The 24,477-nt window shown below is 40.7% G+C and overlaps 1 protein-coding gene across 1 annotated transcript in view; it reads left to right on the top strand.

Moving 5' to 3' along the window:
- Nucleotides 1-24,477, top strand: part of LOC311228189 (voltage-gated delayed rectifier potassium channel KCNH5-like) — a gene marked incomplete at both ends in the record, with an annotated part of 118,442 nt that overhangs the window by 73,355 nt on the left and 20,610 nt on the right. The gene's annotated exons all lie outside the window — the stretch shown is intronic.

Below are 24,477 nucleotides of genomic sequence, written 5' to 3'. Positions count from 1 at the left end.
AGTGAAGTCCAAAAAACAATCCAATGTGAATAATATCTTCGGTGTGAACAACACACAGTGGGAGATGTAAAGTCCCAAAAATATTATCCCAGTGAGAACAACAAAAAGGCGATCGCTGGGTGAGTGACTGTCTGATAAAAAAGGTGGTAATCTTCAGTGTTATAGAAACACACGAAAACGGAATTTGATCAAGACAGTCAGTAAAAAACTCACCCAGACGAAGTGCGTAATGAGTGCTGGAACAGCAGCGGAGCGAGCGCGTCGCCACGGGGAAAAGGTGTCCAAGAGGAAGGCTTCTTGGAATATCCTGGAGGTAAAGCACAGAGAGCAAACAGCAGCAGCAGCAGGAACGGAGAATGCAAACAGAGAAATATCAAAACGATCCAACCAACTTGAGTGGGGAAACGGGGTATAAATAATACGGGATTGATTGATTGACAAGCAGTGACAGCTGGGGAATGTGATTGAAAAGCGTGTGGACGGGAGAGAACCAATCAACGACGTCTCTGGGAAGAAGCGTGTGAATAGGGGAATGAAATGATTAACAGAAAACTTAAAGGGACAGAGCGAGTGGGAGAGCAGCGGACCAATCATCACAGTACTTCAAGAAGCCCGTGGTGGGGAAAGAGCCAAACCTTACAGGATGTCCATTGGCAAGGCGTACCTCTAGGTGCTGACACCTCAAAGGCTCGATCTCCTCTGCTGACCATTTTTGAATTTATATAAATGTTTACACTACAGTTCAAATACAATATCATCTATTGCTCCATCTTTTTTCAGCTGTTTTAGCCAGAGAGAGGTATCGGTCCCAATTGGAGGAGTTCAAAGAGGAGTTCCACGAAATGCTGCTGACCCATGAGGAACTTCAAGGGGGAGCGTCAGCCATGATAAAGATCTTCAATCAGCTGAAGGGGAATCCCTCCAAGCTGCTGTCAGCTCTACACACCTTCGGCCGCTCTGGTATCAGCCATGCATCAAAACGTGCACACGCGCTCAGGCAAGTCGCTAACCGTGCTGGGCCAAGCATAGCGGCTCAACCCACCTCTGTTGCCCGTCGTAAAATGAAGCTCGGGGGTCGACGCCGGCTCGCTGCGGGGAGGCCGAAGAAAAGTGTGGTGAGCACAGACCATCGCTATAGTTTCCCAACAGGAGTAAAGTCTGGAACGCACCACAGCCTGTCACAAGCAGTAGAGATGTGTCGTAGCAATCCGAAGTGACATTGACCACCAATATAGCATGTACATAAAGACCCAGTGCCTCATCCGGAGCTAACAGTGTATTGCACTACCACAGGACCTAGCATGTCCTACCATGCTCTGTAAATAACTTATGTACATATACCGATATGCATGCCCTACTTTGTTTACTTGTTTTATTACCGATATGCATGCCCTACTCTGTTTACTTGTTTTATTGCACAATGTCGTTCTATTGACAGGACCTAAATAACTTATGTACATACCGATATGCATGCCCTACTCTGTTTACTTGTTTTATTGCACAATGTCGTTCTATTGACGGGACCTAAATAACTTATGTACATATACCGATATGCCCTACTCTGTTTACTTGTTTTATTGCACAATGTCATTCTATTGGATTCTATTATATGTTATTACTATTGTATTATGCACATCGTTGCATAATCATTGTAAACTTGTATGCAAATAAACAACTTGTGACAAATAAAACTCTTGACTTGACCACCAGCCTCTCTCTCTTAAGGCATTAACTGGGTTAATTAATCTAAATGTTATATTGTAACTGTCTAGTTATTGATTGATTGAAAACTTTATTAACAGATTGCAGAATGGGTACAGTAGTACAGCTCAATACATACAATTGTTAAGGCCAGGGGATGCAGACCAGAGAAAGACTTTCGTCTTGTTTACATCAGGGTCCCCCATTTTCAATTCATCGTAACATATGACATACAGATAGACAGTACAGTTAGGCATTAACTGTGTTAATCTAAATGTTACATTGTAACTGTCTAAAGCATTAACTGGGTTAATCTAAATGTTACATTGTAACTGTCTAAAGCATTAACTGGGTTAATCTAAATGTTACATTGTACAGTAAGTGGGGAGTGTAAACAAGTTGAACGCTGGCTGTGTTGTGAAATGTGTTATGAATAAACCGCGAAGTCACGCGAAATAACGTTATACGCGAAGCTATACAAACCAATTACATAATCCTATCCAACATATGTGTAAAGGCACACACAACATATTCCAGTTAACGGTATATTTTTTTAATGATTCGTTATGGCGTAATCAATACTTCCATGCGTATAAATTGCGTTCGAGACCTCCATGTTTTGGGGCTATTCATCAGAAAACTGGGATCCGGGATTCGGAGAGGGGCCAATCAGAGAGGGGCTTCGCTCAACCAATCAGAGAGGGGTCTGCAGAAATGGCCTCAACCAATCAGAGAGGGGTCTGCAGAAATGTCCTCAACCAATCAGAGAGGGGTTTGCAGAAATGCGGCTACGAATTGTAGAGACGCACACAGGAATCCCCGCCGGGGAAAACAGTGGAATGTTTGTCTCAAAATTCTGTCCGTAACTTTTAATTCTGTCCGTAACTTTTAGAATTCCGTACGTAAATATAAACAAATCAAGCGTGTTTTTATGATTTATGAAACACAACTTGAGAGGTGTTTGTGTGGATCGTTTTTATGATTGTGGAATCTACTTCTGCGTTTGTTTATTTTTGATGGACCTCTAAGAAGAAGAAGCGTCACACACGAATCCCCACGGGGAAAACAGTGAAATATTTGTCTCAAAATTCCGTACGTAACTCCAAGTTGATCAAGTGTGTCCTTATAATTCCGTACGTAAATCTAAGCAGATCAAGCTGTTTTTAGAATTCCGTACGTAAATATAAACAAATCAAGCGTGTTTTTATGATTTATGAAACACAAATTGAGAGGTGTGTTTGTGTGGATCGTTTTTATGATTGTGTGGATAGTTTTTACGATTGTGGATTCTACTTTACGATTGTGGATTCTACTTTTGCGTTTGTTTATTTTTGATAGAAATCTACCCCCATATAAGTTCAGTTCACAGTGGCTCAAAGGGATTTCGCTTTGATCTGTTGTGAAGACATCAAGCTCATCAAGTTTGAGTCGAGACCAAGACTTTGAGGTCTGAGTGTCCGAGACCGACTGGGCCTGAGCAGGGGCGGGGCTAGGGGGTGGCTACTTGGGCTCAAGCCCCGAATGTTTTCTGAAAAGCCCTGAATCTAATTAAATTAATAATTATTAATTAATTAATTAATATTATTATTTATTTTTTTTACAATTAATCATTGTTACATGAAAATATGTTTGCACCAGATTTAGCAGAAGCTAATTTCCATCTGTAGTCTATCCAGCTGCTAACTGTATTTGAGTGAGTTAAGTCTTGGTGTTATGGTAGACTCAGACCTAAGCTTTAAATCACAATCAACAAGTTGACAAACACATAATTCTTCCACCTTAGAAACATAGCTAAAGTACGGCCATTAATAAATCAAAAGGACGCTGAAAACCAGATCCATGCCTTTATCTCAAGTAACAATGTTCATCAAACGTGGGTGCTGCAGTGTTGAGTGCATAGTAGTAAAGACATAATAGTATAGTAGGAAGAGTGCATGATAGTATAAGACGGTAAGAAGGTCAGTGTTTTCTTTTGTTAGTTTTTTTCTTCATTTCAGATATTGACAGATTGATAGTCAATTTGTACCCATTCAACTGAACATCCACACCCTTCTCTGAGCCAAGTCTCAGATATGGCTATACCATTGTTATAACATAGCTGTAACATGGCTGTAACATGGCTATAAAATATCTATAACATGGCTATAACTAGGGATGTTCGATATTGGCTTTTTTACCGATATCCGATATACCGATATTGTCCAACTCTTAATTTCTGATACCGATATCAACCGATACCGATATATGCGGGGTTTCCCCCCCAAATAAACAGAATAATTTCAGGTAATTGCATATCTCTTGTCGTGGAATTAACACAACATTATGCATACTTTTGACAATAAATTAATTAAGAATTTGTTCTTACTTGCTTGCCTGGGTAAATAATGGTTAAATAAATGTAAAAAAAATATAAATAAAAAATTTGAATACCGATCATTTCCGATATGACATTTTAATGCCAATATCGGCCGATAATATCGGTAGGCCGATAATATCGGACATCCCTAGCTATAACATTGCTATAACATGGCTATAACATAATTTACATGAATAAAGTTTGCGTATAGACTTCTGCTGTTAAAGTCAATAATTGACGTGAATAAAGTTTGCGTATAGACTTCTGCTGTTAAAGTCAATAATTGACGTGAATAAAGTTTGCGTATAGACTTCTGCTGTTAAAGTCAATAATTGACGTGAATAAAGTTTGCGTATAGACTTCTGCTGTTAAAGTCAATAATTGACGTGAATAAAGCTTGCGTATAGACTTCTGCTGTTAAAGTCCCCCGCAGCTGCCTTGCTCGAGATCCCAACCATCGCACTTCATAGGTGTTCCAGTCCCCCGCAGCTGCCTTGCTCGAGATCCCAACCATCGCACTTCATAGGTGTTCCAGTCCCCCGCAGCTGCCTTGCTCGAGATCCCAACCATCGCACTTCATAGGTGTTCCAGTCCCCCGCAGCTGCCTTGCTCGAGATCCCAACCATCGCACTTCATAGGTGTTCCAGTCCCCCACAGCTGCCTTGCTCGAGATCCCAACCATCGCACTTCATAGGTGTTCCAGTCCCCCGCAGCTGCCTTGCTCGAGATCCCAACCATCGCACTTCATAGGTGTTCCAGTCCCCCGCAGCTGCCTTGCTCGAGATCCCAACCATCGCACTTCATAGGTGTTCCAGTCCCCCGCAGCTGCCTTGCTCGAGATCCCAACCATCGCACTTCATAGGTGTTGCCTTGCCATTTCATTCACGTGATCTTTTCATCATCAACGCTGTACATGGAAAAATCATATTGACATCTTTGCAAAGCTCATTTTATGCTGCTTCACAGTTTAAACAACCCATTCCATCACTTGATAATCCCAGTCCACAGTCAGTATCATCCCTGCTCTTAGCAAGCTGGTTTTATGGGGATATGGGGACACTTAACCCTTTCACTGCCACACGACAGCCAGTTAACCCTTTCACTGTGACAATACAGAAGGTTAGCCCTTTACTATCACACAACCGACGGCGATGCTCCATTCTTAGCATCATTAGCTCCGCATACGCGGAGCTAATGATGCTAATGATGGAGCATCGCCGTCGGTTGTGTGATAGTAAAGGGTTAACCTTCTGTCGTGTGGCAGTGAAAGGGTTAAATGATAGGGACGTTGTGTGTGATTGTGGCACTGACACACACAGACCATGCAGCACCTCCTGATACACCCCTGCTGGAACAGCCCTGCACAGCATCGGACTTGGCAGAGTTCAATGAGAAGGGACAGCAATAGGGCTGTCTTAAATACTTCAAAGCTTTGTTCGATAGGCATGGGATTCGAATTTTTGTGCAAAATCAACTCTGCCTCTCTTTGTTAACTACAACAAGCAATGCTGTTTGTTATTTAAGATGAGGTCGGACTCAGCACTGACAGATTTGTGTTCATTGTGCTGCTTTTATAAAGCCTCAAATGACGGCTTACAATATTTCATGAAAGCAAAGTGTTTCGTTTGTCTATACGATTTAAAAAGGTTTAAACTTTACAGCACTGACAAAGTTGAACAAAGTGCTGTACAAGTCCCACAACATAAAAAAATAAAATAAAGAAAAAAAATAAAGAAAAAGAAAAAAAATTCCTAGTTTTTATTATTATTTTTTTAATCTCGAAGCTTCGAATTAAAATCGAATCTCTGCCCCGAAGCTTCGAATTCCAAAAATTTGAACCAAATTTGAACCACATCTAGCCAAGCCTTGTAATGGACTGTCTTGTGGACGCGACAAGAAGAAGAGCCTCCCGTTTTAAATAAGCAACGTAACGTTGGGTTAGTTCATCACCCTGTTGTGCTCTCTCTTGGCATCAATGATACTTCTAGCAATCCTGCAAACTCCCTGGTGACCAGCACTTTCCCCCCCTCCTCTGGTGACCCATTTAGTTTTATAGAAACCTTGCAGTTTGCTGGATCTTGTTCTGTTTTCTTAGGCAGCGTCTTGAAACGTCAGCATTTTTTTCATGTGTTCGTTCACATAATATACGTTGGATCCCTTCAGCTTTCTCCCCTCTGCCTGAGCACTGCGGCTTTCTGTCCACGAAGCACATGATCACGGCAGGCTTCTCGCTTTTGTCTTTTCGTCGTAGAGGATGACATGATCCCCCGATATCCTTGCTGTCAAAGAAAGCGGTCACCTGTTTGCTCAAGGGATCATAGTTCAGGCTTGGAGGTTTCCCCACTTACAGCCTCAGTAGCCGTCCCATATGATATGACAACAGGTGGAAACTAGCCGTGGCTATAATTTGGCTTGTTTACAAGCTTTTTTTTTTTGTAATACTTTCTTGTAATGCATTGGAGGCTTGTTCATAATTTGCAAGTAAACATCAAATCAAACAGACAGATGTGACCAAATGCATAATCTCGGGTAACAAAGGCTAACTATAATAATAATAATAATAATAATAATAATAATAATAATAATAATAATATCTTGAATTTATATAGCGCCTTTCAGGAGACCCAAGGCGCTTAACAGGAGGGGGCAGCTAAGGGAGGGGGGACCAGGGAACAAAGGTAACAACAAAATAATAATCAAAAGGAAAGAAAGAAAGAAAACGAAAAACAAAAAGGGGAAATCAGGCAGAGTCATTTACAAATGCCACACTTCAGGTTCTGCCAAGAGAGATCCGGGAGAAATTCACACCACGTCCAAATGACGTATATAGTCACTGACGGGTTCAAACCGGGTTCACACACTAGTTCACACGCGTGTGTTCGCTTCCTCTCCGGGCGCACGAGGCGCTTCCGCACATCGTTCCCGCGGTGCGTACGTGACGTGAACTCAACCCTACAGTCACTTGAAACGGGGTTCGCACGAGGTCCTTGTAGTGCTTAAAGTGCTTGATTTTATTTATTTATTTATCCATGATAAAATTGTTCTGAATCAAGTTTCTTTTTTTTTTATCTAAAGAGTAACTAATTGTCAGAAATTGGTTTTAAGGCATAAATATTGGATCCGATTTTCTTTTCATTAAAAAACAGCATTTAAAAGTGAATTGTATCCTTTAAATGCCCTTTTAAAATGGAAAATAGTGCATAGAAAAGTACTTGAAAGTCCTTGAATTTCATTTTGCAATGTCTGTGGGAACCCTGTTGAAAACCACCAAACTGCTGCTGCCGTCGCCACGCGGCGACTTGCTGGTTCCGCTTCAAGGCCCTCGACCTGGCATATCAAGGCCCTCGACCTGGCATATCAAGGCCCTCGACCTGGCATATCAAGGCCCTCGACCTGGCATATCAAGGCCCTCGACCTGGCATATCAAGGCCCTCGACCTGGCATATCGCGCGGCAAAGGGAACGGCTCCCGCCTACCTCCGGTCAATGGTCTCTAACTACACACCCTCAAGACCCCTACGCTCTGCATCTTCTGGCGCCTCAGACCCACTCCTATCCGAGCTCCGGGAGGGTCATCAAGGAGAAGCCGCCTATTCTCAGTCCTCGCTCCACAATGGGGGAATGAACTACCCACCACAGTCAGGACAGCCGAAACCCGACCGATCTTTCGCTGTGTAGACTAAAAACACACTTCTTCAATCGATATCTAAAAAAATAATAATTATAAAAAATAAAAACACTAACCTTCTTACTGTCCTATACTACCAAGCACTCCTCCTACTATACTATGTCTTATGTCTATGCACTCATCACTGCAGCACCCACGTTTCAGCACTGTTTGATCAATGTTACTCAGCTGAAAGAGTCGTACCCTTCCTGCTGACTTGTCGTACAGAACTTGTAGGTCGCTTTGGATAAAAGCGTTCAGTTAAATGACTAAATGTAAAATGTAGTTCCTCAACGACAACTGCCACCCTCGCCCAGAACTGCCACCCTCGCCCAGAAGAACCCTGTTGGACTCGCTGCTCCCCTCGGGAAGCAACATACCGTATAGCGTTGCTCTGTTGATACAGTAGAAAGAGCGAGGGTCATTGCAAAACGACAGCGGGGCACTTCTCGCCGTCCCTCGTACCTCCGCGGGTAAACACCCATTTCTCCCCGGGGTGCTATTCTGGACGACCGGGATCTCTCTCGTCACTCCCAGGAAGTGTCAGGCTCGATTAGGGTTAAGACGAGGCCCACAGATCACTCCCCCGCTTACGGATACAGTAGTAGTAATAATAATAATAATAATAATGTGAGAAGTGTCGAGGGAGAGAGAGAGAGAGCAGTAGAGGAGGGAGATAGATCTTTCTTTTCCCCCGCAGGCTAGAATGTGGTGAATGAACAACGAGCCGTCACGTCGGATACGTAGCTCAACGTTTAGGAGTCGAGTCTAAAGAGTGGAGACGTCTCCTTCTCCATGAGTGGGTAGGATCCCCGGCACGGGGAGGACAGTGACTGACCTATTTGGGTCAGTGCGGTAGTTGCAGCGGGGTGCTCTTCCCCGCGAAGACGATGTTCGTTCTAAATTAGGGTTGGACTCACTCGTCCTCTCTCTGTGAGTGTGTGTGTGTGTGTGTGTGTGTGTGTGTGTGTGTGTGTGTGTGTGTGTGTGTGTGTGAGAGAGAGAGAGAGGGAGGGAAGGAGGGAGAGAGAAACTATTGTTTTGTAGATTTTGCACATTAGTACTTGGCAGGTCTTGCAGAATTCAGACAACATTTTAATTGTTTATGTCTGTATTTCTTGTATTGATGTGGCCATAAATAAGTTATTCTAGTGTGTGTGTGTGTGTGTGTGTGTGAGAGAGAGAGAGGCAAGTATGGCTTTGTCAGTATTCCAATGTACAGTGTACAGTGTCCCCCACCCACCCACCCCCTACCCAACCCCCCCCTCCAATGTACAGTCCCCCCCCACCCAACCTCCTCCAATGTACAGTTTCTACGTCAAATGTATATACACTCTTTTCTGGACAGTTTTTGTATCACAAACAGTACTGTATTTGCAAATCTGGTATGTCATAAATGTATAGATGTAGCAGTACTGTATCTGTATGTCATGTATGCCATATATGTTATGATGAATTGAAAATGGGGGACCCTGATGTAAACAAGAGAAAAGTATTTCTCTGGTCTGCATCCCCTTAACAATTGTATGTATTGAGCTGTACTGTACTGTACCCATTCTGCAATCTGTTAATAAACTTTTCAATCAATCAATCAATCAATCAATCAATCAATCAACCAATCAATCAATCAATCAATCAGAGATAGTTGTATTTTAGTTTTAATAAGCCTTTATTGCGCACTTATATACTAGTACACATTAAAACAGTACTGTGAATGATATATTAATACACATTAAAACAGTATCGTGACTTATATACTAAATTAGTATATAAGTCACAGTACTGTTTTAAAGTACTAGTATAAGTCACAGTACTGTTTTAATGTGTATTAGTATATAAGTCACAGTAGTTTTAATGTGTATTAATATCATATAAGTCACAGTACTGTTTTAATGTGTACTAGTATATAAGTCACAGTACTGTTTTAATGTGTATTAGTATATAAGTCACAGTACTGTTTTAATGTGTATTAGTATATAAGTCACAGTAGTTTTTTTTTTTTGTATTTTATTTTTTTATTCTTTTTTAAAACAAACATATAAACAAACATGACAACACACGATAAGATATACAAGCATTAATTGTCAGGGCACATCCAATGAGATCACATTTTGGTTAGTTGTTTTATATAAGATATACCCATAATACCTGTTATCTAAAAAAAAAAACCTACATACATATGCTCAGCTCGAACCCCCCCCTCCCGGACCCCACCTTGAGAAGTACCTCCACTATCCCTCGCACCTAACCAGACACTACCATTATAAGCTAGCTTTTATTCTCTCCACCACTTCTAACCACATTGACATTTTGGATTCATTGAGACCCAGAATTCTTGCTGTAGATATTTCATGGTAAATTACATCGAGATATGTAAGAAACCAAACTTTACGGCACATTTTTTCCGGTTGAAACCAGCGTGATGCAATCAGCTTTTTGGCTACTGTGATACCCGATAAGACCAATCTCTTTAGCTGTGGATTCACTGCAAACTCAAAAACATCATTCAACAGCAATACCGAGGGGTGTACAGGTATATTCCAAGATACGAGTTTTGATATTTGTTGGGTCACATCTTTCCAGAATGCCTTAACTGGTGAGCAGTCCCAATACATGTGCATAAATGTCCCTTCGTCCCCATTTGTACATTGGGTGCATTTGGAATCTTGTTTGAGCCCCATTCGGCACAGTCTTATAGGAGTCAAGTATGTCCTGTGAATATAGTTAAGATTGATTTGTTGATGATCCGGGTTCCTTGATGTAAGTCGGACATTTGCCCAGGCTCCTTGCCAATCAAAGTCATTTTCCAGGTCTGGTATATCCCTCCTCCAGACAGAGTCAAGTTGGAGGGTTTCATACGAGGATGTTAGTAATTGATGATAAAATTCTGAAACAAAACCTCTCGATGTCTCTCTTGAGTAGAAGAATTTGTGGTATCTGTGGTGTTCAATTGGTCTGTCTAATGGAACACCGTGAGACTTCAAACATAGCTCTAACTGTTTGTGAAAAAGCCATGTGGACTTGGTGAGATTAAATTTTTTGCGTATTTCTTTATCACTACAAAAACCCTGTTTGTTAAAAATATCCCCTAATGAGTGTATGCCTTGCTCTTCCCATATAGGGAATCTTATAGGTCGTTTTCCAATTAAGAGAGCATTGTTATTGAATAAGGGAGTATGGTTGTGCCATTCTTGTGGGTTAGGATTTTTTTTTTGTGATTCACGCCATATCCGGATCGCATGAGTAATTATGGGGCCAAATTTTCGTTCACAGTGCTTGATTGGTAGTTTAGTGTATGCTATGTCCTTCAGTCTATGTGGGGCTACTATGTTTTCTTCTATTTTCCTCCAAGATGCTAATGCTTGGGAGTCAAACCATGTTGTCAATGGACTTAATGAGTACGCCTTAAAATATAGGAAAAAATCTGGAAATGCCATGCCACCATCTGCTTTAATTCTCTGTGCGGTGGATCTTTTTATACGTGGTGGTTTGTTATTCCAAATAAATTTGTATGTGGAGGAGTGTAATCTTTTCCAGTAACCCTCTGGAGGGGGTAACGGTAGCATTGAACAGAAGAAGTTGATTTTAGGTAGTACATCCATCTTAACTATTGATATCCGTGCTTGTACTGTGTTCTTAAGTTTTGCCCATCTATCAAGGTCGTCTTTGATTTTGTTTTGGATTTTTGTGTAGTTGTGCTTCACTGTTTGTCTTATGGTAGGGAATATTTCCACTCCCAAGCATCTGAAATGTTTTACCATCGGTATCTGTCCTGGGAGGGTTGTATCTTTTTTTGCAGGGGTGTTAAGTGGAAGGAAAGCCGACTTCGGCCAATTTATCTTAAATCCCGATAAATCACCAAAGTCCTCAATCAACTTGAGCAGATGAGGCAATGTGGTGTTGGGGTTTTTCATGAACAATATTACATCGTCCGCATATAAACAAATTTTTTGTTGTGTGCCCTTGATTACGATAGGTTCTATGGACTGGGATTGTCTTATATATTGTGCTAACGGCTCTAATGATAGATTGAACAGACCGGGACTAAGAGGACAACCCTGTCTGGCAGAGCGTGATACCGGAAATATTTCAGATATGATTGTGCCTGTTATAATCATGGCCGATGGGTCTTTGTATAATACTTTAATCATATCGATGAATCCTTTTCCTAACCCCATCCTTTCTAGCACTGCCCACAGATACGACCATTCCAGCCTGTCAAAGGCCTTCATAGCATCCAGGGACAGTATCGCCTTAGGTATGGTGTCCTCTTTGTCGGCATCAAGTACGTGCAGTATACGTCTTATGTTCTCAGTGATCAGGCGGCCTCCTATGAAGCCAGTTTGGTCCGGGTGAACTAAAGACGTCATATGCTTTTGTAATCTGATGGCTAATACCTTAGAATACAGTTTGATATCTGTTCCGAGGAGGCTTACAGGTCTATAACTACTGCACTCGTTGGGGTCTTTGTCTTTTTTAAGGAGGACTGTTATGAGTGCAATATTGTCGGTTTTATGGAAGTTCCCCTCCTTGACTGAGTATAAGATCATATTTAGTAATAAGGGGCCAATTATGTCCCAACAAGAAAGGTACATTTCTGATGGGAAACCGTCTCTTCCTGGAGCCTTACCACTTTTCATTGCGGTTATGGCCATCTTGAGTTCCTCTAGTGTGATCGGTATTTCTAACTGTTTAGCGTCATCCTCTGAAAGTTTAGGGAGAATAATTTGATTAAGAAATGTGTCCATTTTGTTTTGATCGAAGGTCATTTCTGATTTATATAAATCGGAGTAGAATACTTTGAATGTATTGTTTATTTTTACCGGATCTGTTACAAGTACTTGTTGTGCTCTAATGGTAGTTATATCTGCAAATGTTGCATTAATTCTTAATCGCATGGCTAATAGGTGGCTGGGTTTGGAACCATGGGAGTACTGCTGTTGTCTTGTGCTGCGTATTTGTATTTCCGATTGTTGTCTGTATATGTCATTGATCTCTATTTTTAGTACGTTAACTTGATTTTCTAGTCGAGTTGAGTTGTTGTATTTCAGAGAATTAAATAACGTTGAGTAAAGCGTTTCCAGCTCATCCAGTTTTGTGTTTTGATTCTTGCGCATTTTGGAGGAAAAGCTATCCGTGAAGTCTTTGATCATTCCCTTTACCGACATCCATATTATTCTGGGGTCTTGCACCGAGTTTGCATTCTCCCGTTGGAATACTATAAGAGCTTCTTTGAGTTGTGTAATGAATTCCTTGTTGTTAAGCAGCAACGAGTTAAATCGCCATCTTGGGGCTCGGGAGGATAGTATACCAAATGTACCTTTAAGGAGTAAATAACAGTGATCTGATAGTGCGTTGGGTATCATTTCCACTTCATAATTATCAAATAGTTTCTGTGATGCAAAGACATAATCTATTCTGGATAGTGTCTTATGTCTCGCAGATCGACAAGAGTACTTTCGGGTCGTGGGGTTAAGTAACCGCCATAAGTCCTTTACACCTGTAATCTTTGACCAATCCTTTAATGCCTTCGATGAATTCTTTTGTTCGCTGGAAAAGGCGAGGTAAGATTTGTCTATCCTTGGGTTCCAGATGGCATTAAAATCCGCTCCTATTATAAATGAGTAATCGGGAATGTCTAACATTGCATTGGTTAGTGTAGTGAAGAAATCTTCTTCGTACAAATTTGGGGCGTATACCGCTATCAACGCTATTTTCCTGTTCTTATGTTCAATCTTAGCTATAGTTATCCGACCTTCTACATCAGACCATACTCCCTTTAGTACAATATTCAACTTACGTTTAACGACTATTGCTACACCCCGAGTTCTCGTACCAATAGAGGAGTGACTGATATTATGGTATATGTTGTCCGCTAATTTACCTATGTCTTTCCCTAGAATGTGTGTTTCGCTTAGCAGAGCAATGTCCACATGTTCTTTTTTCATCAGTGTGAGCACGCTTTTGCGTTTAAGTTGGTTATTTATTCCCCCGGTGTTCCATATCATTATATTCAAACTAGCCATAGTCTATACATGTTGCATTGTAATTTTTGGTAATGCTACTAGAGTGCGAGGCAATACTAGATATACATCCCACTAGTGAGGTCCCGTTGAGAGCCGAGCTAAAAACATACATATATACAAATAAAAATCCCCTACCCTTCCCTCCCACCGAGAGTCGTACAGGATTGTGTTCCATGAACACAACCTTTGCGTATGACTCTCTCCCTTGCACCACCGGATATCCCAGAATGATCCAATTATCCTTAACATTCCTATGTATACCATAGGATCTAACACTCTAAATTCTACCTTAAGTAGAATGTCGACTGTGGCTTGGCCACTTACCCGTAAAAAATAAATAAATAAAAATTTAAATGAGATAAACTAAAAATAAAGACCAAAAATAAGCTTCAATTGTCATGCCTTAATCACTTACATTTTATATGAGCTTGTAATTTATAGTAATTTATAGTAACCCATGAATAATATGAAGGTATTGAACTGAAGAGAGAGCCTCAATAAATCAGAGAGAGCGGATGAAAAAGAAAGAAAAAAAAACAAGTAAAAGGAAGAGAACATTAACTTAGATCTTAAAAGAGCATTGCTATGCTTAAACATCTAAAGTATTAATTGGAGAAGTAGTGAAATTATTTCCCATTAATAAAAAAACAATTTTTAAATACGTATATGCAGCATTTCCCCCGACCGGGGTGGGCGATGATCGTTGTGTAGAGTGATCTTTCAGCCGGCCGGCTATGATGGCTCTGTGGTTTTGCATCTAGATAGCTGTTGATTATTCCCCCGAGGGGCTTCTGGTAGAATGAATGACCACGTATTGCTGATATTCCAGAATGCTCCATATATCAAAGAATGCTTCGATGTTCTAGATTATTCCAATATGTCATTTTTACATTGTCTGAATGTTCCAGTATGTTCTGGAGTGTTCCAATCTTAAATCCAATATGTCCGCAATAATATACACGTCAGGGAAAGCATTCAAAAACTCTGAGCACGTAGGTCTCTCTGTCCCAAATCCTCGATTATTAAAGGTTGTACTATATGGTGACCTTGCATAACTGAGATTTAAAAGGCCATTTATACACTAATCTGCTCCTGTTCAGACAGGAATTTGGCTGCCTCTTCAGGCGATTTGAGGAGAACTTTTGCTCCTTGTTTGTCGACGGCGCGAAGTATTGCAGGGTATATTAGTAGGGGTCTGTATTTCCCCAGGTATAGTTGAGACATCACCGTCTTGAACTTGGCACGCAGTTCCACTACATCACGACAATAATCTTCAAAGCAGTGTATTGGTACCTCCATGTGTTTCAGATTGCCTTTCATCCTGCGAATTCCACGCATAATCATTTCTTTTATTCTGACTTGGCGCAGTACAACTAATATCACTCTGGGCTTAGCGTTGCTGTCACTGGAGCGGGGTCCCAATCTGAAGCACTCATCCACCTCCGGTATTTTAGGAAGGATTCCTGTTCCCAAGATTTTCTGTAATTCTGTGGCAAACTCTTCAGGGTTTTCACATCTCACTGATTCGTCCAGACCGACAATGCGAATATTCAGCCTACGTTTTTGATATTCCATCTCGAATATTTTGGCTTTCTGTTCTTTATTGATTCGCGTGAGCTCCTCCGTTATTTCGCTGAGCTCCGTCTTGATTTCATTGTAGTTCCCCTTCATCTCGGCAGTTAGGTTAACTGTGTTAGCCTCTACTTCCTTGTAGATGTGAGTGAATTTGATTTCGTGGGCTTCCACTACTTTCTCCAGAGCCTCGGTGCGTTTATTCTGTGCGTCGGCGTCCGCTCTCAGCGCATCAATTTAGCCTTCAATAGATTCTTTAATAGCATCTACTTTTTGAGTTATTATCTTCTGTGATTCTGTGATCATTTCCTCCATTCTCTTCTCTGTGATCATTACCTCCATTCTCTTCTCCATTGTCTTCCCCAGTAGTTTTAATGTGTATTAGTATATAAGTCACAGTAGTTTTAATGTGTATTAGTATATAAGTCACAGTAGTTTTAATGTGTATTAGTATATAAGTCACAGTACTGTTTTAATGTGTATTAGTATATAAGTCACAGTAGTTTTAATGTGTATTACAGTATGTCTCTTTCACCTCCTCCTCGTCCCCATTATCATCTGCTCATGAATTAGCCTCCACTGCACATCAACGTATAAATTAAACTAGAATGTCAGTGTCCTCCATGTTTATGTCCATATTGGTTGCGTGTGGGTCAGGTCAGGGGCGTGACCAATGCACACATCAATAGAGCTTGGCCACATTAAAAACATTGCCTTTTTTTTTTTACGAACAGCTGTACATTGTGAGTAGCTGTTTACTACTGTACATCAATAGAGCTTGTAGTTCTGTTTACTGTACATCAATATATCAATAGAGCTTGTAGTTCTGTTTACTGTACATCAATATATCAATAGAGCTTGTAGTTCTGTTTACTATGTACATCAATATCAATAGAGCTTGTACTTCTGTTTACTGTACATCTATATCAATAGAGCTTGTAGTTCTGTTTACTATGTACATCAATATCAATAGAGCTTGTAGTTCTGTTTACTGTACATCAATATCAATAGAGCTTGTAGTTATGTTTACTGTACATCAATATATCAATAGAGCTTGTAGTTCTGTTTACTATGTACATCAATATCAATAGAGCTTGTAGTTCTGTTTACTATGTACATCAATATCAATAGAGCTTGTACTTCTGTTTACTGTACATCTATATCAATAGAGCTTGTAGTTTTGTTTACTATGTACATCAATATCAATAGAGCTTGTAGTTCTGTTTACTGTACATCAATATCAATAGAGCTTGTAGTTCTGTTTACTGTACATCAATATATCAATAGAGCTTGTAGTTCTGTTTACTATGTACATCAATATCAATAGAGCTTGTAGTTCTGTTTACTATGTACATCAATATCAATAGAGCTTGTAGTTCTGTTTACTGTACATCTATATCAATAGAGCTTGTAGTTCTGTTTACTGTACATCTATATCAATAGAGCTTGTAGTTCTGTTTACTGTACATCAATATCAATAGAGCTTGTAGTTCTGTTTACTGTACATCAATATATCAATAGAGCTTGTAGTTCTGTTTACTATGTACATCAATATCAATAGAGCTTGTAGTTCTGTTTACTATGTACATCAATATCAATAGAGCTTGTACTTCTGTTTACTGTACATCTATATCAATAGAGCTTGTAGTTTTGTTTACTATGTACATCAATATCAATAGAGCTTGTAGTTCTGTTTACTGTACATCAATATCAATAGAGCTTGTAGTTCTGTTTACTGTACATCAATATATCAATAGAGCTTGTAGTTCTGTTTACTATGTACATCAATATCAATAGAGCTTGTAGTTCTGTTTACTATGTACATCAATATCAATAGAGCTTGTAGTTCTGTTTACTGTACATCTATATCAATAGAGCTTGTAGTTCTGTTTACTGTACATCTATATCAATAGAGCTTGTAGTTCTGTTTACTATGTACATCAATATCAATAGAGCTTGTAGTTCTGTTTACTGTACATCAATATATCAATAGAGCTTGTAGTTCTGTTTACTATGTACATCAATATCAATAGAGCTTGTAGTTCTGTTTACTATGTACATCAATATCAATAGAGCTTGTAGTTCTGTTTACTGTACATCTATATCAATAGAGCTTGTAGTTCTGTTTACTGTACATCTATATCAATAGAGCTTGTAGTTCTGTTTACTGTACATCAATATCAATAGAGCTTGTAGTTTTGTTTACTGTACATCAATAGATCAATAGAGCTTGTAGTTCTGTTTACTGTACATGGATAGATCAATAGAGCGTGTTGCCTTTTGAAGTAAATATTGTATAACTACATTGCCCCTGTTTTCATGATAATACATTATGATATTTAAAACTGGAAAATATGTGTTTACAAGCTGTATGTAATTAGGATTGCCCAGATCTTTCTCCCTGACACACTTTCACAGCACCCTTCAAGGTTTGTTTCACAGTTGTTCACACATTCATCAGCTCTGGTGCCTAAAGTTTGACACGACCCCTGGCCTCCTAGTGTCCTCTGTGAGGGACTCCATCTGGATACCTTTAGTCTAGCTAACTAAAATGTTGACACTTGGTGTGATTCAGTAGAGGATGTTGACACTTAGCGTGACACACAGGTCAGAAGAGAGGCTGGTATTTCATCCAAACCCTCTCTCGGCTTAAGGTCCAAGTGAATTTAGACTTATATAATTGTCCCCTTAACAGTCCTGCAAATTTAGCATAAAACGCCTGTCAATTGCATACCCAAAGTAATTTGCGATTTATTATACTTTATCCTTATAGCACATGCATGAGTCTGGTCTCTTTTGAAAGGTAACATTCTGAAGGTACTTTGAGTGCTGGAGAATAGAGAAACAGAGGTTTGAACACACTGAAATTAAACATTTGCTCCTTACTTTTGCGTCGACTTGTTGTCAGATTCCAGCTGACAGGTAGGAGCTGGAAAACATAACGGTTCCATAGCCTGAAGTCTTATAGTCATAACAAATCCAAGGTTTATACAAATCCCACGGAAAATGACTGTTTTACAAAGGTTTTTGTAATGTGTGTACCGTAATAATTCAGCGTGATTATCCAAAATGGCTGCACGCTTCCATTCATTCATTCATTCATTCACTTGTTGGTCTTCTTCCGCCCCCTTCTCGTTGCAATCAGCGCCCGTCTGGGGTCGCTTTCGGAGCAGCAGACGCTCCTTGGCTACAACGGTGGTCAATAATTTCCGCCATCAGCGGTGACCGGTCAGTTCAGGAGCCGTTCACAACCTGCTCAAATGATTGGCTTATTTTGACTCAGTGTGAACTTGGTAAAGTCGGCCTTTTGTTTTGATGCACCAGCTGCCTGGGATGATCTTCAACTCACACTAAAAATCAATACCGTTCTATCCTGTGGACAATTTAAGAGCAAACCTCCCTACCTCAGTGTGTAACTGTTTTTAATATAAAACATGATCGCTAACCTCCCTACCTCAGTGTGTAACTGTTTTTAATCATGGGTCCGGTACCGGACTCAAGCCATAAATTCATCTCTACAGACTATGAATTAATGTTTCGTTTTTTTTTCAAATGTAGCCAAGAGTAAAGACCCAAACCCTGTCAAAATTCATAGTGTATATTTTCAGCAATACGTTTGTTTACCAATAGGTTAAAGTGTTTTTAGTGAAATATTATTTTTGGAAATGTATTTGGAAACAGGCGAATATAGACGCAAAAAAATCTGCGGCACCATTTAGTTTGTAGTCATATGAGGAGCGGAGACCCATGGCTTTCGAATGGCATTGGAATTTTGAAAAACGACACTACCCAGCTCAAGCCAGCTCCATTACTTGTGGAATAACTTTTTTATTTATCTTATTTTTCAGGATTATCTACCACAAACCTGAACGTTATTGGCATAAATTAGAACCTTTCTGTGAACGTTTAGCAAAAATCGGCGTTGCAATCTGATGAAAAATGGCGGAGAAATTTCCATTATAAAAAAGTAACTGTACTTACAGTAGATTTCATTCATGGTCTTTGCTGCACGCCTGGGCCCAGGAGTTCAAAACTTGTAATCCCTATCTGATTGGATCAGATTCATTTCAACTCATTATGAATTGAAAATGGGGGACCCTGATGTAAACAAGATGAAAGTCTTTCTCTGGTCTGCATCCTCTTAACAATTGTGTGTATTGAGCCGTACTGTATTGTACCCATTCTGCAATCTGTTAATTAAAAATGTCAATCAATCAATCAATCAATCAATCAATCAATCAATAGGGATTACAAGTTTTGAACTCCTGGGCCCTGCTGGTGATACTAAATCCAGATTGAACTCTGCCATTGGAAAGAGGAGATTTGGCCCGATCCATAGATGTGCGACTTGGCTATAATAAGGTCATTTATAGGCCTGGTATTCTATAATAATATTTCAAATTGCATGTGCCCGGATGGCAGAATTAAGTACTGTATCTACAAAACATTGTTTAATCATCTTTCCTATATTCATTTGCTTAGATCTTTTCTACATGTGATCTCAAGAAGGTGCTGAACTAGCTCAGTGGCAGTTTCTCATATCTGGTCATTTTTAGCATAGTGTTATTCACCGTCAAAGATAAAAAAAAATTTTTAATTGATATTCTCCTTTGGTTCATTACAATTGACTCAAGCCTAGTAACAGACACACTATTTCTGACACTGGGAATACATTCCCTGAGATCCATAGATGTCCCTAGATACCAAGAACATGTAAATGGACCTTGTAGAAGTGGCGCAATCTTCCATTTACTTACGTATGTATTTTAGGCGGATTTTCAGAAAATAGGGCTAGGGCTTAAGAGGCTAAGAGCATGATCACAAACCTCCCTACCTCAGTATGTAACTGTTTTTAATATAAGAACATGATCACAAACCTCCCTACCTCAGTATGTAACTGTTTTTAATTTAAGAACATGATCACAAACCTCCCTACCTCAGTGTGTAACTGTTTTTATTTAAAACATGATCACTAACCTCCCTACCTCAGTATGCAACTGTTTTTCATGTAAAACATAATCACAAAGCTCCCTACCTCAGTATGTACTGTAACTGTTTTTAATTTAAAACATGATCACAATACCTCAGTTTGTAACTGTTTTTAATTTGATCTCTTTCTTTGTTTTCTTCTCTTTTGCCTGTGTTTTCATCCTATTCATGCAAATGTATTTTTCCCTTTTATATGTACAGTATTCTGAACTGTTTGACCGTGTAATCTCGACACTGTTGCAAATGAGGGTGAAACCTCAATGTCCTTTTCGAGAACAAATAAAGGTTTCAATCACTCAATCGATCAATCAATCAATTTGCACACGTAAGTTAGCATGCTAGAGCTTTTTTTTGTTTGCTTACCAGTTGTTATGTTATTGCCTTCTGTATATTGTATGTATATTGTATGTCCAGGAAACAGATGTACTTGTGTTGTTTTTATCTGTATATTGTATATTGTATGTCCAGGAAACAGATGTACTTGTGTTCTTTTTATCGTGTATATTGTATGTATATTGTATGTATATTGTATGTATATTGTATGTATATTGTATGTGCAGGAAACAAAGTACTTCTTTCATCCTGTGCCCCTGACTGCGAGTCAAGTCTCCCATCTGGGATAATAAAACAACTGAACTGAACTGAACTGTATATTTAGATGTTCTAAAAAAGTAGATGTGCATTCTCTCATCCGTCATTGTCATCCCCTACATCATTCGACGATTAACCCTTCCACCGCCACACCGACAAAGGGTTAACGCTTTCACTGCGACACTACAGACGGTTAACCGTGAAAGCGTTGACCCTTTGTAGTGTGGTAGTGAAAGGTTAACCTTCTGTCATGTGGTATAGTGAAAGCGTTGACCCTTTGTAGTGGTGGTGAAAGGTTAACCCTTTGTCGTGTGGTAGTGAAGGGGTTAAGGGGAACGACAACATCTGGTGAATCATTCCTGCTCGGGGTGACAGTAGCCTAGAGGCGGGGGAAGCAGGCCACAGTCTCGGAGCTTGAATGAATGAATGAATGAAAACTTTATTTAACAGATTGCAGAATGGGTACAATACAGTACGGCTCAATACATACAATTGTTAAGGGGATGCAGACCAGAGAAAGACGTTTGTCTTGTTTCCATCAGGGTCCCCCATTTTCAATTCATATAGACATATATGACATACATGACATACAGATAGTCAGTACTGCTACATCTATACATTTATGACATACCAGATTTGCAAATACAGTACTGTTTGTGATACAGAAGGAGTCAAGAAAAGGGAGTATATACATTTGACGTAGAAACTGTACATTGGAGGAGGTTGGGTGGGGGGGGTTGGGTACATTGGGATATTGACAACCATACTGGGTAATTTACATTGGAGGTGGTTGGGGGGGGGCGGGGGGCACACTGTATAAACAAGTAACACTGTACATTGAGGGGGGGGGGGGGGGGGGAGACACTGTACAAACAAACACAATTGTACATTGAACTATTGACAAAACCATACTAGGTAAATGACTGTACATTGGAGGGGGTTGGGTTAGGATATTTACAGGGGCCAGTGTTGAATTGCAGTCTCCCGTAGGTGTCCCTTGAGAGAGGTTTTGAAAGTGGGTAGTGATCCACATTCCTTTACAGCTTTGGGTAGGGCGTTCCACATTGATGTGGCATAATTGCGAAACGTGTTTAGTCCCTTATTTGAGCCGAATCTGGGTTTAACATGATTTGTGGAGCTCCCTCTGGTGTTGTGATCGTGGTATTCACTGACCTTTGGGAAGTATTTTGACATGTACATGGGTACCTTGGTCGTGTAGTGTATCTTGTAGACCAGGCCCATTGCAAGTTGTTGTACTCTGTCGTCTACTCTAAGCCATCCTAGGTTGTCAAAGTGTGCAGGGGTTAGGTGGGTTCTAGGAGTAAGGTCAAGCAGTAGTCTGACCAGTTTGTTTTGTGATGTTTGTAATTTTGTTTTTAGCGCCTTTGAGGTGCTTTGGTACCATGAGGTGCAAGCATAGTCGTAGTACCCCTGAATGAGTGCTCCTGCCAGAGTCTTCAGGGTGTTCTTGTTTACCAGAGAGGAGATCCGGTACAAGAATCGAGTTCGTTGGTTGACTTTTTTTATTACATTGGATGCCATTTTGTCACAGGAGAGATTAGCCTCTAGGATGGAACCCAGGTAGGTAATTTCATCTTTCCTTGTGACAATATTGTCACCCACTGTAACTGAGAAGCCGTCGGTCTTGCTGAGTTTGTTATTTGAACCGAAGAGAATGGACTCTGTTTTGCCCATGTGTAATGATAGTTTGTTATCAGCGAGCCATATGCAGATTCTGCCTAGTTCCGAGCTGAGGGTTTTTTCAACCTGTAACTTGTTCTTGTCAGAGACCAGCAGGGCTGAGTCGTCCGCAAACAGGAACAAGTTGCAGTCACAAGCTGACGACATGTCATTTGCATAAATTAGGAACAGTAGCGGTCCTAGTATGCTTCCTTGTGGAACACCACAGCTCACTGTGAGGGGGGGGGATAGGGTACCGTTTACCTCCACCATCTGTTCCCTCCCCTCAAGGTAGGATTGCATCCAGCTTGAGCAAGGCACTGTCTGAAACACATTGGAGCCTCAATGGAGCTGCTCAGTGGTCAACTAGACTTATTTAGGTCTTATTAGAGGTATTTTCTAGATTAATTATTAATCTAGCGTTTATCGCTTTTTACTACTGGGCAGTCCAGTAGAGAGAGAGAGAGAGAGAGAGAGAGAGAGAGGAAGAACGGGAGACAGAGTGGGGGGAAGACATTCGGCAAATGACGCCGGGCCCGGGAGTCGAACCCGGGTCGGCCGTGCCGCGACGCAGCATGTTACATGGTTCGCCACTTGGGCGCCCTGCAAAGTCCATTTTCACCGTTTTCTTCTGCTCTCAAAATGTTTACACTTTTGATTTTTGGCAAAGTTGTAATGAGTCTAACCTACTTTGATTGACAGGCAGTTAGCTTATTGTTATTTCTTATTTTTTTTATCCACTTTTTCTCCTTATTTTTAATTTTTTCTCCCATCCCAATTTCGTATTTCCAATTCTCCCCTTCCCTGTCTTGAACGTCGCTAGACTATGCCTCCCACTGGTCGGCTGTAGTGAGGATAGAAGCCTTGCATCACGTGTCCCGGCAGCCTGTCGCATCCTTTCACCAGACAGCGCGGACTCTCGGTGGCGAGGAGTAACGCGTGGGAGGCTCACGCTGCTCACGCTGCCCCCGATACTTCTCTGCTGAACAGGCGTCCCCCAACCGACCTGTAGGAGTCGCTGTCCACAACGTCCAATCCCCACCCATCGACTTTCCACCCGCTACCTCTGTCAATTGAGATAGTATGACGACTGGCCCAAGCCGCAGGCAACGCTGACTCTGGGAGTCGAGACCGGAGTCTCTTGCATTGGTGACGAGCGCAATCTCCGCTACGCCACCCAGCCGCCAGAGCTTATTGTTATTTCAAAGAAGATCGTATAGACCAATCAGATTGAAGCACAAGGGCATGTTTACACGCCTCCAGTGCTGCTGGTTTGTTTCAGCCCTGTTGTACGCCTACAAATCAAATCAAATCAAATGTATTTGTAAGGCCCGACAATACACGCTAATGTCCCCATGGGCCGGACACGTCTTCTTTAAACAAGTCAAGAAGAAACATCACAATAAGTCAAGAACAAAACAAAAACACCATAAAGTCCAAAACATTTTAAATAAATGAATGCAACACTCGCAGACAGACCCCACGCGAAGGTAAGGAAAAACTCACTAAAAACCTAGCAATAGGAAAAAATGCACCACAGGCAATGTGGAGGAGAGAAACCTTAGAAGGGCCGTTCAAGGGGGGATCTCCCTTCTTAGATGTCGGTGATAGTAGTGTTGCAGTAAAACAGGTGAAACAGTTGGTAAGCATGCACTCATACTGTGTAGTGAAACACAGTGCATGCGATAGCAACTGAACATTTTAAAAGATTGAAAAATAGAGCTGATGGCGGATCTATTTGAGGCAAAGGGGGCGGCGCAGAGAGGGTCGCATCCCTGCTGTGTGACTAACTGTCCTCTGTATCAGCCCTGTTGTACGCCTCCACCCTGCTGTGTGACTAACTGTCCTCTGTATCAGCCCTGTTGTACGCCTCCACCCTGCTGTGTGACTAACTGT

Source organism: Notolepis coatsorum, assembly GCF_963971535.1.
Source record: "Notolepis coatsorum genome assembly, chromosome: 5".
Classification (NCBI taxonomy): Eukaryota; Metazoa; Chordata; class Actinopteri; order Aulopiformes; family Paralepididae; genus Notolepis; species Notolepis coatsorum.
Note: the sequence above shows the minus strand (reverse complement) of the source record. Positions and strands in the feature narration are given on the sequence as shown.